The following is a 13,306-nucleotide window of genomic DNA, read 5'->3' as shown; positions in this document are numbered from 1 at the left end:
TGGGGAGAGATTGAGATAGATTTTCATAAGGGATTAAACAGCCTTTCTGACCTGGATTGTCAAACTAAATACAGCATCCTGATCTGGTCTAAGAATCATTTTATTTCTATAGTGCCAACACATTTCACAGCACTTTACAAATCGGAGGGGACAGTACACTACAATACATTATTCAAAATTCAAGCAAGAGGAATCAAGGCTCTGGATGTAAGCTTACAATTAGAGATGAGCGGTGTTCGACTCGAACTGTTCGCCAATCTCAAATTCGAGCTGTTATGGGCGGTGTTCGAGTCGTTCGACGAACACCAACGATTTGCAAAAAATTCGGCTGTTCGAGGTTATGTTCGATAACTGTTTGTGCACCAAAAGTGTAACTGGATTTTTTCACAGTAATACTGTTATTCGTGATGAGCGAGCATGCTCTCTACTGCTTGGTACTCGCCCGAGCATCTCAGTACTCGAGATGCTCGGGCGGGAGCTCTGATTCCCGTCCTGCATGTTTGGCGCTATTTAGAGCACCAATCATGCAGGGATTGTCTGCCACTCACTGTAATGTCACAGCCATGGTGGTTGTGGCATTACAGTGATTGCACAAATTGATGGGAACAGTGCTCACAGTGAAACCTGAAAAGCCGGCAATTCAGCAGCGGCATACACCGGTACCCGACAATTTAGAACAGAAAGAATAGAGCATCACGCGTAGATTAGATAGATAGAAACATGTCAGTCACATATATAAGTACAGTGACAGTGTTGGTTACTGTACTTGTCATTTAGTGTTAAAATAAAGGATTTATTAAAAAAAAATTGGCGTGGGGTTCCCCGTAATTTTAGTCTCTAGCGGAGGTTAAGCAGATGGCTGGGGCAGATGTTTGAAGCCTCGGAGGGGGTAATACCCACGGAGCTTCCCAGGCTACTAATATCAGTCTCCAGCTGAATACCTAGCCTTTACTAGCTATTAAAATGGAGGACCCCCCAAAAAAATGACGTGGGGTTCCCCCCTATTTTAATAGCTAGCAAAGGCTAGGCAGACAGCTGGGGGCTGATATTAATAGCCCAGGAAGGGTGCCATGAATATTGGCCCCCTCCCAGGCTAGAAACACCAGCCGTCAGCCACCCCAGAAATGGCGCATCCATAGGATGCGCCAATTCTGGCACTTAGCCTCGCTCTTCCCACTGCCCTTTAGCGGTGGCAGTGGGGTAATAGGGCTGGGGTTCATGTCAGCTTATAATGCCAGCTGACATCAAGCCCAGGTTAGTAATGGAGAGGCGTCAAAAAGACACCCCCATTACTAACCCCATAGTCAAAGTTAAAAAAAAGCACAAACACCCAGAATAAAGTCATTTAAATGAAATAAAGACACATTCTTTTAATGTTCTAAATTAAACCATACTTATCATCACGCCCATTTCAGCTGAAGCCAATGTCTTCTGCAATAAAAGTAAAATAATAAACCAACCTCATCCTTACCTTTCCATGGTTCCCAGGACGGCTTCAGCTCTGCTACATTGACATGACAGGTTGGATCGCAGCAGAAAGCTGCCATCCAGCTTGCCATGCCGCAGACACTGAGAAGCGCAGGCATGGGAGGGGGCCAATATTCATGGCACCCTTCCTGGGCTATTAATATCAGCCCCCAGCTGTCTGCCTAGCCTTTGCTAGATACTAAAATAGGGGGGACCCCACGTCATTTTTTTGGAGGTCACCCATTTTAATAGCTAGTAAAGGCTAGGTATTCAGCTGGGGGCTGATATTAGTAGCCTGGGAAGCTCCGTGGGTATTACCCCTTCTCAGGCTTCAAACATCTGCCTCAGCCGTCTGCTTAACCTCCGCTAGAGACTAAAATTACAGGGAACCCTATGCCAATTTTTTTTTAATAAATCCTTTATTTTAACACTAAATGACAAGTGTTTTTTTTAAAGCACCAACACTAATATTCTATTCTATTCTGAGCAGTTTGTCAGCTTTTGGACACCTTTGAAGGTGTTTTCTATGTGTTTTTGTTTGCCTGCCATTGGTTTTAACGGTGTTCGACGGTGTTCGACAAACATGCCGGTGTTCGACGAACAGAACCGAACCCGAACACTAGGGGGGTGGCTCAACACTACTTACAATCTATGAGGAAAATAGATACAAAAGGTAAAAAATGCTTGTTGTGTATGGACCAACCGTGATTATAATAAATCGTGCATTGAAATGAAGCTATATGAACCAGTCATCAGACAATATCTGTACAAGAACAGAGATAGACTGCTATTGAGTGCATGGAGGGTGTGGAAACCGATGATAGGAGAGACCAGATTCTGAGGAAAAGTTAGATTAATGAGGACTATGCTTTAAACTGTGGATTCTGGGAATTTACCAGATTGTCCTGGGTAGGGTAGCGCATTCCAGAGCACTAGTGCAGAACAAGAGAAGTCTTGAATGGGAGTGTGAGGTTCAGGTTATAGTGAGTGTTATTCTTAGATCATTAAAAAAATGAAGAGCATGAGTAGGGTGGTAGAGAGAGAGAGATCTATTAAGTAATATATGCAGTTTGTATTGGGAAATCTGGTGACTGAAGCTGCTGAAGAAGCATGAAGAATCACCACTGCAGCTGTCTCCAAAGACCAGAACAGATGTCACAACTTTACCTTCAATTTTCAGAAACTAACCTATTAGTGTGAATTGCATAGTAGCAACAGGCCAGGATTGGTACTGATAAATAAATGAAAGGACCATCATAGTATTAGTATATGCCATTAGTGTTTTATGTTAAACAAAAAAAAAAAAAACTCTAGTATATGGAATCTGCTGACAGGAATGTTTCCAAATGATTTATTTGATTTACGGGGTAAGCCATTTATATGGATACACCTGAATAAAATGGGAATGGTTGGTGATATAAACTTCCTGTTTGTGGCACATTAGTATATGGGAGGGGGAAAACTTTTCGAGATGGGTCGTGACTAGTGTTGAGCGAACATGCTCGACACTGCTCGGTACTCTTGAGCTAGCTTGGTGCTCTGTTGCCGTTCTCTGTTAGTTTTGCTGGGTCTTCTGACCTCTATGCTTTTTGTTGTGTGTTTGTCTTTCACTGCTACTATTTCTGCTAGGAGGTGTCCAACTTATCCCAGTCCCTAGTTCTTGTAGGGATCCCTCCCTCACATCTATAGGTCTTCGTTCAGACTAGCCGAGGACTTTAGCGGGTCTGATCGCAGGATCAGGTTCCCCGTTACATCGTAGGGATCTAGTTTAGTTCTATTGTAGGGACAGTTCTCCTGTCTTTCCTTAGTCCCTGTAGCAGATCATAACAGCAGCCATGTTGGTTGTGGGCATTACAGTGATTGGCTGGCCGCACAGCGTCACCTCGAGTATTTAAAACCGGGCGCCGCCATCTTGGACACAGTCGCTCCGGATTAGACAGTTTAGGGACAGCGCTGCTGATTTAGGGAGAGATATAAACTGCGAAATAGTTAGCGTAGGGTCTGTAAAGGCTGCCAGAACAAACAAACAGTCCTTTTCAGGACTAGTATTCATCTCAGATACCAGGCAGGCAGGCTGTATAGGAGACACAGTGGTTATACCAGCAAACGCTGCATTACAGTCTTGTGTGCTCCTGTAGCTGAAATTGCTGGACTTAGCACCAGGTGTCGGGGGCCAGGAAAAATCCTTTTTTTTTATCTAAAAACTCCTTTTTTTTTCCTCCTTCACACTGTACAAATACCCATCTTATTAACCTTTTGGTGTGTCCCCCCCCCCTCAAAAAAAAAGCGTGTCTCTGATTTTTCAGACACAAATAGAACTGTTGAAAATAGTCTGGTGTAGGCTAGAGAAACAGAAGTGTTGTTTTGCACTTCCACTGTTCAAACCTCTGTATTATCCATTTTGGGCCATTTGTATCTAAAAAAAAAAAACAGTTTGAGTGTGTCGCTCACTGTTCAGCCGCAAATCTATATATTTAAAAAAGTCTGGTATACCCCAGTAAACAATAACTGTGGTTTTGCCATCCCACGGTAAAAAATCTCTATTATTCAGGTTTTGGTATATTTTCTGTAAAGAAAAACAGTAGTGTCTCCTGACTGTTGTGACACAAAAATATATCTGTTGAAAATAGTCTTGTGTAGGCCCGACATCCCAGTGTGGTTTCGCAGTTCCACGGGTCAAATCGCTGTACTATCCAGTTTTGGGCCTTTGGTATCTAAAAAAAAAAAGCAGTTTGAGTGTGTCGCTCACTGTTCAGCCGCAAATATCTCTATTTAAAAAAGTGTGGTATACCCCAGTAAACAATAACTGTGGTTTTGCCATCCCACGGTAAAAAATCTGTATTATTCAGCTTTTGGTAGATTTTTCCTTAAAGAAAAACAGTAGTGTCTCCTGACTGTTGTGACATAAAAATATATCTGTTGAAAATAGTCTTGTGTAGGCCCGACATCCCAGTGTGGTTTCGCAGTTCCACGGGTCAAATCACTGTACTATCCAGTTTTGGGCCTTTGGTATCTAAAAAAAAAGCAGTTTGAGTGTGTCGCTCACTGTTCAGCCACAAATCTATATATTTAAATAAGTCTGGTATACCCCAGTAAACAATAACTGTGGTTTTGCCATCCCACGGTAAAAAATCTCTGTTATTCAGGTTTTGCTATATTTTCCGTAAAGACAAACAGTAGTATCTCCTGACTGTTGTGACTCAAAAATATATCTGTTGAAAATAGTCTTGTGTAGGCCCGACATCCCAGTGTGGTTTCGCAGTTCCATGGGTCAAATCGCTGTACTATCCAGTTTTGGGCCTTTGGTATCTAAAAAAAAAGCAGTTTGAGTGTGTCGCTCACTGTTCAGCCGCAAATATCTCTATTTAAAAAAGTGTGGTATACCCCAGTAAACAATAACTGATTTTGCCTTCCCACGGTAAAAAAATCTCTATTATTCAGCTTTTGGTAGTTTTTTCCGTAAAGAAAAACAGTAGTGTCTCCTGACTGTTGTGACACAAAAATATATCTGTTGAAAATAGTCTTGTGTAGGCCCGACATCCCAGTGTGGTTTCGCAGTTCCACGGGTCAAATCGCTGTACTATCCAGTTTTGGGCCTTTGGTATCTAAAAAAAAAGCAGTTTGAGTGTGTCGCTCACTGTTCAGCCGCAAATATCTCTATTTAAAAAAGTGTGGTATACCCCAGTAAACAATAACTGTGGTTTTGCCATCCCACGGTAAAAAATCTCTATTATTCATCTTTTAGTAGTTTTTTCCATAAAGAAAAACAGTAGTGTCTCCTGACTGTTGTGACACAAAAATATATCTGTTGAAAATAGTCTTTTGCAGGCCCGACATCCCAGTGTGGTTTCGTAGTTCCACGGGTCAAATCGCTGTACTATCCAGTTTTGGGCCTTTGGTATTTAAAAAAAAGCAGTTTGAGTGTGTCGCTCACTGTTCAGCCGCAAATATCTCTATTTAAAAAAGTGTGGTATACCCCAGTAAACAATAACTGTGGTTTTGCCATCCCACGGTAAAAAATCTCTATTATTCAGCTTTTGGTAGCTTTTTCCGTAAAGAAAAACAGTAGTGTCTCCTGAATGTTGTGACACAAAAATATATCTGTTGAAAATAGTCTTGTCTAGGCCCGACATCCCAGTGTGGTTTCGCAGTTCCACGGGTCAAATCACTGTACTATCCAGTTTTGGGCCTTTGGTATCTAAAAAAAAAGCAGTTTGAGTGTGTCGCTCACTGTTCAGCCACAAATCTATATATTTAAATAAGTCTGGTATACCCCAGTAAACAATAACTGTGGTTTTGCCATCCCACGGTAAAAAATCTCTGTTATTCAGGTTTAGGTATATTTTCCGTAAGAAAAACAGTAGTGTCTCCTGACTGTTGTGACACAAAAATATATCTGTTGAAAATAGTCTTGTGTAGGCCCGACATCCCAGTGTGGTTTCGCAGTTCCACGGGTCAAATCGCTGTACTATCCAGTTTTGGGCCTTTGGTATCTAAAAAAAAAGCAGTTTGAGTGTGTCGCTCACTGTTCAGCCGCAAATATTTCTATTTAAAAAAGTGTGGTATACCCCAGTAAACAATAACTGTGGTTTTGCCATCCCACGGTAAAAAATCTCTATTATTCAGCTTTTGGTAGTTTTTTCCGTAAAGAAAAACAGTAGTGTCTCCTGACTGTTGTGACACAAAAATATATCTGTTGAAAATAGTCTTGTGTAGGCCCGACATCCCAGTGTGGTTTCGCAGTTCCACGGGTCAAATCGCTGTACTATCCAGTTTTGGGCCTTTGGTATCTAAAAAAAAAGCAGTTTGAGTGTGTCGCTCACTGTTCAGCCGCAAATATCTCTATTTAAAAAAGTGTGGTATACCCCAGTAAACAATAACTGTGGTTTTGCCATCCCACGGTAAAAAATCTCTATTATTCATCTTTTAGTAGTTTTTCCATAAAGAAAAACAGTAGTGTCTCCTGACTGTTGTGACACAAAAATATATCTGTTGAAAATAGTCTTTTGCAGGCCCGACATCCCAGTGTGGTTTCGTAGTTCCACGGGTCAAATCGCTGTACTATCCAGTTTTGGGCCTTTGGTATTTAAAAAAAAAGCAGTTTGAGTGTGTCGCTCACTGTTCAGCCACAAATATCTCTATTTAAAAAAGTGTGGTATACCCCAGTAAACAATAACTGTGGTTTTGCCATCCCACGGTAAAAAATCTCTATTATTCAGCTTTTGGTAGTTTTTTCCGTAAAGAAAAACAGTAGTGTCTCCTGACTGTTGTGACACAAAAATATACCTGTTGAAAATAGTCTTGTGTAGGCCCGACATCCCAGTGTGGTTTCGCAGTTCCACGGGTCAAATCGCTGTACTATCCAGTTTTGGGCCTTTGGTATCTAAAAAAAAAAGCAGTTTTAGTGTGTCGCTCACTGTTCAGCCGCAAATATCTCTATTTAAAAAAGTGTGGTATACCCCAGTAAACAATAACTGTGGTTTTGCCATCCCACGGTAAAAAATCTCTATTATTCAGCTTTTGGTATTTTTTTCCGTAAAGAAAAACAGTAGTGTCTCCTGACTGTTGTGACACAAAAATATATCTGTTGAAAATAGTCTTGTGTAGGCCCGACATCCCAGTGTGGTTTCGCAGTTCCATGGGTCAAATCGCTGTACTATCCAGTTTTGGGCCTTTGGTATCTAAAAAAAAAGCAGTTTGAGTGTGTCGCTCACTGTTCAGCCGCAAATATCTCTATTTAAAAAAGTGTGGTATACCCCAGTAAACAATAACTGTGGTTTTGCCATCCCACGGTAAAAAATCTCTATTATTCATCTTTTAGTAGTTTTTTCCATAAAGAAAAACAGTAGTGTCTCCTGACTGTTGTGACACAAAAATATATCTGTTGAAAATAGTCTTTTGCAGGCCCGACATCCCAGTGTGGTTTCGTAGTTCCACGGGTCAAATCGCTGTACTATCCAGTTTTGGGCCTTTGGTATTTAAAAAAAAGCAGTTTGAGTGTGTCGCTCACTGTTCAGCCACAAATATCTCTATTTAAAAAAGTGTGGTATACCCCAGTAAACAATAACTGTGGTTTTGCCATCCCACGGTAAAAAATCTCTATTATTCAGCTTTTGGTAGCTTTTTCCGTAAAGAAAAACAGTAGTGTCTCCTGAATGTTGTGACACAAAAATATATCTGTTGAAAATAGTCTTGTCTAGGCCCGACATCCCAGTGTGGTTTCGCAGTTCCACAGGTCAAATCGCTGTACTATCCAGTTTTGGGCCTTTGGTATCTAAAAAAAAAGCAGTTTGAGTGTGTCGCTCACTGTTCAGCCGCAAATATCTCTATTTAAAAAAGTGTGGTATACCCCAGTAAACAATAACTGTGGTTTTGCCATCCCACGGTAAAAAATCTCTATTATTCAGCTTTTGGTATTTTTTTCCGTAAAGAAAAACAGTAGTGTCTCCTGACTGTTGTGACACAAAAATATATCTGTTGAAAATAGTCTTTTGCAGGCCCGACATCCCAGTGTGGTTTCGTAGTTCCACGGGTCAAATCGCTGTACTATCCAGTTTTGGGCCTTTGGTATTTAAAAAAAAAGCAGTTTGAGTGTGTCGCTCACTGTTCAGCCACAAATATCTCTATTTAAAAAAGTGTGGTATACCCCAGTAAACAATAACTGTGGTTTTGCCATCCCACGGTAAAAAATCTCTATTATTCAGCTTTTGGTAGTTTTTTCCATAAAGAAAAACAGTAGTGTCTCCTGACTGTTGTGACACAAAAATATACCTGTTGAAAATAGTCTTGTGTAGGCCCGACATCCCAGTGTGGTTTCGCAGTTCCACGGGTCAAATCGCTGTACTATCCAGTTTTGGGCCTTTGGTATCTAAAAAAAAAATCAGTTTGAGTGTGTCGCTCACTGTTCAGCCGCAAATATCTCTATTTAAAAAAGTGTGGTATACCCCAGTAAACAATAACTGTGGTTTTGCCATCCCACGGTAAAAAATCTCTATTATTCAGCTTTTGGTATTTTTTTCCGTAAAGAAAAACAGTAGTGTCTCCTGACTGTTGTGACACAAAAATATATCTGTTGAAAATAGTCTTGTGTAGGCCCAACATCCCAGTGTGGTTTAGCAGTTCCATGGGTCAAATCGCTGTACTATCCAGTTTTGGGCCTTTGGTATCTAAAAAAAAAGCAGTTTGAGTGTGTCGCTCACTGTTCAGCCGCAAATATCTCTATTTAAAAAAGTGTGGTATACCCCAGTAAACAATAACTGTGGTTTTGCCATCCCACGGTAAAAAATCTCTATTATTCATCTTTTAGTAGTTTTTTCCATAAACAAAAACAGTAGTGTCTCCTGACTGTTGTGACACAAAAATATATCTGTTGAAAATAGTCTTTTGCAGGCCCGACATCCCAGTGTGGTTTCGTAGTTCCACGGGTCAAATCGCTGTACTATCCAGTTTTGGGCCTTTGGTATTTAAAAAAAAGCAGTTTGAGTGTGTCGCTCACTGTTCAGCCACAAATATCTCTATTTAAAAAAGTGTGGTATACCCCAGTAAACAATAACTGTGGTTTTGCCATCCCACGGTAAAAAATCTCTATTATTCAGCTTTTGGTATTTTTTTCCGTAAAGAAAAACAGTAGTGTCTCCTGACTGTTGTGACACAAAAATATATCTGTTGAAAATAGTCTTGTGTAGGCCCGACATCCCAGTGTGGTTTAGCAGTTCCATGGGTCAAATCGCTGTACTATCCAGTTTTGGGCCTTTGGTATCTAAAAAAAAAGCAGTTTGAGTGTGTCGCTCACTGTTCAGCCGCAAATATCTCTATTTAAAAAAGTGTGGTATACCCCAGTAAACAATAACTGTGGTTTTGCCATCCCACGGTAAAAAATCTCTATTATTCATCTTTTAGTAGTTTTTTCCATAAACAAAAACAGTAGTGTCTCCTGACTGTTGTGACACAAAAATATATCTGTTGAAAATAGTCTTTTGCAGGCCCGACATCCCAGTGTGGTTTCGTAGTTCCACGGGTCAAATCGCTGTACTATCCAGTTTTGGGCCTTTGGTATTTAAAAAAAAGCAGTTTGAGTGTGTCGCTCACTGTTCAGCCACAAATATCTCTATTTAAAAAAGTGTGGTATACCCCAGTAAACAATAACTGTGGTTTTGCCATCCCACGGTAAAAAATCTCTATTATTCAGCTTTTGGTAGCTTTTTCCGTAAAGAAAAACAGTATTGTCTCCTGAATGTTGTGACACAAAAATATATCTGTTGAAAATAGTCTTGTCTAGGCCCGACATCCCAGTGTGGTTTCGCAGTTCCACAGGTCAAATCGCTGTACTATCCAGTTTTGGGCCTTTGGTATCTAAAAAAAAAGCAGTTTGAGTGTGTCGCTCACTGTTCAGCAGCAAATATCTCTATTTAAAAAAGTGTGGTATACCCCAGTAAACAATAACTGTGGTTTTGCCATCCCACGGTAAAAAATCTCTGTTATTCAGGTTTTGGTATATTTTCCGTAAAGAAAAACAGTAGTGTCTCCTGACTGTTGTGGCACAAAAATATATCTGTTGAAAATAGTCTTGTGTAGGCCCGAAATCCCAGTGTGGTTTCGCAGTTCCATGGGTCAAATCGCTGTACTATCCAGTTTTGGGCCTTTGGTATCTAAAAAAAAAAAGCAGTTTGAGTGTGTCGCTCACTGTTCAGCCGCAAATATCTCTATTTAAAAAAGTGTGGTATACCCCAGTAAACAATAACTGTGGTTTTGCCATCCCACGGTAAAAAATCTGTATTATTCAGCTTTTGGTAGATTTTTCCTTAAAGAAAAACAGTAGTGTCTCCTGACTGTTGTGACATAAAAATATATCTGTTGAAAATAGTCTTGTGTAGGCCCGACATCCCAGTGTGGTTTCGCAGTTCCACGGGTCAAATCACTGTACTATCCAGTTTTGGGCCTTTGGTATCTAAAAAAAAAGCAGTTTGAGTGTGTCGCTCACTGTTCAGCCACAAATCTATATATTTAAATAAGTCTGGTATACCCCAGTAAACAATAACTGTGGTTTTGCCATCCCACGGTAAAAAATCTCTGTTATTCAGGTTTTGCTATATTTTCCGTAAAGACAAACAGTAGTATCTCCTGACTGTTGTGACTCAAAAATATATCTGTTGAAAATAGTCTTGTGTAGGCCCGACATCCCAGTGTGGTTTCGCAGTTCCATGGGTCAAATCGCTGTACTATCCAGTTTTGGGCCTTTGGTATCTAAAAAAAAAGCAGTTTGAGTGTGTCGCTCACTGTTCAGCCGCAAATATCTCTATTTAAAAAAGTGTGGTATACCCCAGTAAACAATAACTGATTTTGCCTTCCCACGGTAAAAAAATCTCTATTATTCAGCTTTTGGTAGTTTTTTCCGTAAAGAAAAACAGTAGTGTCTCCTGACTGTTGTGACACAAAAATATATCTGTTGAAAATAGTCTTGTGTAGGCCCGACATCCCAGTGTGGTTTCGCAGTTCCACGGGTCAAATCGCTGTACTATCCAGTTTTGGGCCTTTGGTATCTAAAAAAAAAGCAGTTTGAGTGTGTCGCTCACTGTTCAGCCGCAAATATCTCTATTTAAAAAAGTGTGGTATACCCCAGTAAATAATAACTGTGGTTTTGCCATCCCACGGTAAAAAATCTCTATTATTCAGCTTTTGGTAGTTTTTTCCGTAAAGAAAAACAGTAGTGTCTCCTGACTGTTGTGACACAAAAATATATCTGTTGAAAATAGTCTTGTGTAGGCCCGACATCCCAGTGTGGTTTCGCAGTTCCACGGGTCAAATCGCTGTACTATCCAGTTTTGGGCCTTTGGTATCTAAAAAAAAAGCAGTTTGAGTGTGTCGCTCACTGTTCAGCCGCAAATATCTCTATTTAAAAAAGTGTGGTATACCCCAGTAAACAATAACTGTGGTTTTGCCATCCCACGGTAAAAAATCTCTATTATTCATCTTTTAGTAGTTTTTTCCATAAAGAAAAACAGTAGTGTCTCCTGACTGTTGTGACACAAAAATATATCTGTTGAAAATAGTCTTTTGCAGGCCCGACATCCCAGTGTGGTTTCGTAGTTCCACGAGTCAAATCGCTGTACTATCCAGTTTTGGGCCTTTGGTATTTAAAAAAAAGCAGTTTGAGTGTGTCGCTCACTGTTCAGCCGCAAATATCTCTATTTAAAAAAGTGTGGTATACCCCAGTAAACAATAACTGTGGTTTTGCCATCCCACGGTAAAAAATCTCTATTATTCAGCTTTTGGTAGCTTTTTCCGTAAAGAAAAACAGTAGTGTCTCCTGAATGTTGTGACACAAAAATATATCTGTTGAAAATAGTCTTGTCTAGGCCCGACATCCCAGTGTGGTTTCGCAGTTCCACGGGTCAAATCACTGTACTATCCAGTTTTGGGCCTTTGGTATCTAAAAAAAAAGCAGTTTGAGTGTGTCGCTCACTGTTCAGCCACAAATCTATATATTTAAATAAGTCTGGTATACCCCAGTAAACAATAACTGTGGTTTTGCCATCCCACGGTAAAAAATCTCTGTTATTCAGGTTTAGGTATATTTTCCGTAAGAAAAACAGTAGTGTCTCCTGACTGTTGTGACACAAAAATATATCTGTTGAAAATAGTCTTGTGTAGGCCCGACATCCCAGTGTGGTTTCGCAGTTCCACGGGTCAAATCGCTGTACTATCCAGTTTTGGGCCTTTGGTATCTAAAAAAAAAGCAGTTTGAGTGTGTCGCTCACTGTTCAGCCGCAAATATTTCTATTTAAAAAAGTGTGGTATACCCCAGTAAACAATAACTGTGGTTTTGCCATCCCACGGTAAAAAATCTCTATTATTCAGCTTTTGGTAGTTTTTTCCATAAAGAAAAACAGTAGTGTCTCCTGACTGTTGTGACACAAAAATATATCTGTTGAAAATAGTCTTGTGTAGGCCCGACATCCCAGTGTGGTTTCGCAGTTCCACGGGTCAAATCGCTGTACTATCCAGTTTTGGGCCTTTGGTATCTAAAAAAAAAATCAGTTTGAGTGTGTCGCTCACTGTTCAGCCGCAAATATCTCTATTTAAAAAAGTGTGGTATACCCCAGTAAACAATAACTGTGGTTTTGCCATCCCACGGTAAAAAATCTCTATTATTCAGCTTTTGGTATTTTTTTCCGTAAAGAAAAACAGTAGTGTCTCCTGACTGTTGTGACACAAAAATATATCTGTTGAAAATAGTCTTGTGTAGGCCCGACATCCCAGTGTGGTTTAGCAGTTCCATGGGTCAAATCGCTGTACTATCCAGTTTTGGGCCTTTGGTATCTAAAAAAAAAGCAGTTTGAGTGTGTCGCTCACTGTTCAGCCGCAAATATCTCTATTTAAAAAAGTGTGGTATACCCCAGTAAACAATAACTGTGGTTTTGCCATCCCACGGTAAAAAATCTCTATTATTCATCTTTTAGTAGTTTTTTCCATAAACAAAAACAGTAGTGTCTCCTGACTGTTGTGACACAAAAATATATCTGTTGAAAATAGTCTTTTGCAGGCCCGACATCCCAGTGTGGTTTCGTAGTTCCACGGGTCAAATCGCTGTACTATCCAGTTTTGGGCCTTTGGTATTTAAAAAAAAGCAGTTTGAGTGTGTCGCTCACTGTTCAGCCACAAATATCTCTATTTAAAAAAGTGTGGTATACCCCAGTAAACAATAACTGTGGTTTTGCCATCCCACGGTAAAAAATCTCTATTATTCAGCTTTTGGTAGCTTTTTCCGTAAAGAAAAACAGTATTGTCTCCTGAATGTTGTGACACAAAAATATATCTGTTGAAAATAGTCTTGTCTAGG

This window comes from Phyllobates terribilis, unplaced genomic scaffold (assembly GCF_046119375.1).
Source record: "Phyllobates terribilis strain yellow unplaced genomic scaffold, ASM4611937v1 Scaffold_4__5_contigs__length_816908805, whole genome shotgun sequence".
In the NCBI taxonomy this organism is placed as follows: Eukaryota; Metazoa; Chordata; class Amphibia; order Anura; family Dendrobatidae; genus Phyllobates; species Phyllobates terribilis.
This window is presented reverse-complemented; position numbering follows the sequence as displayed.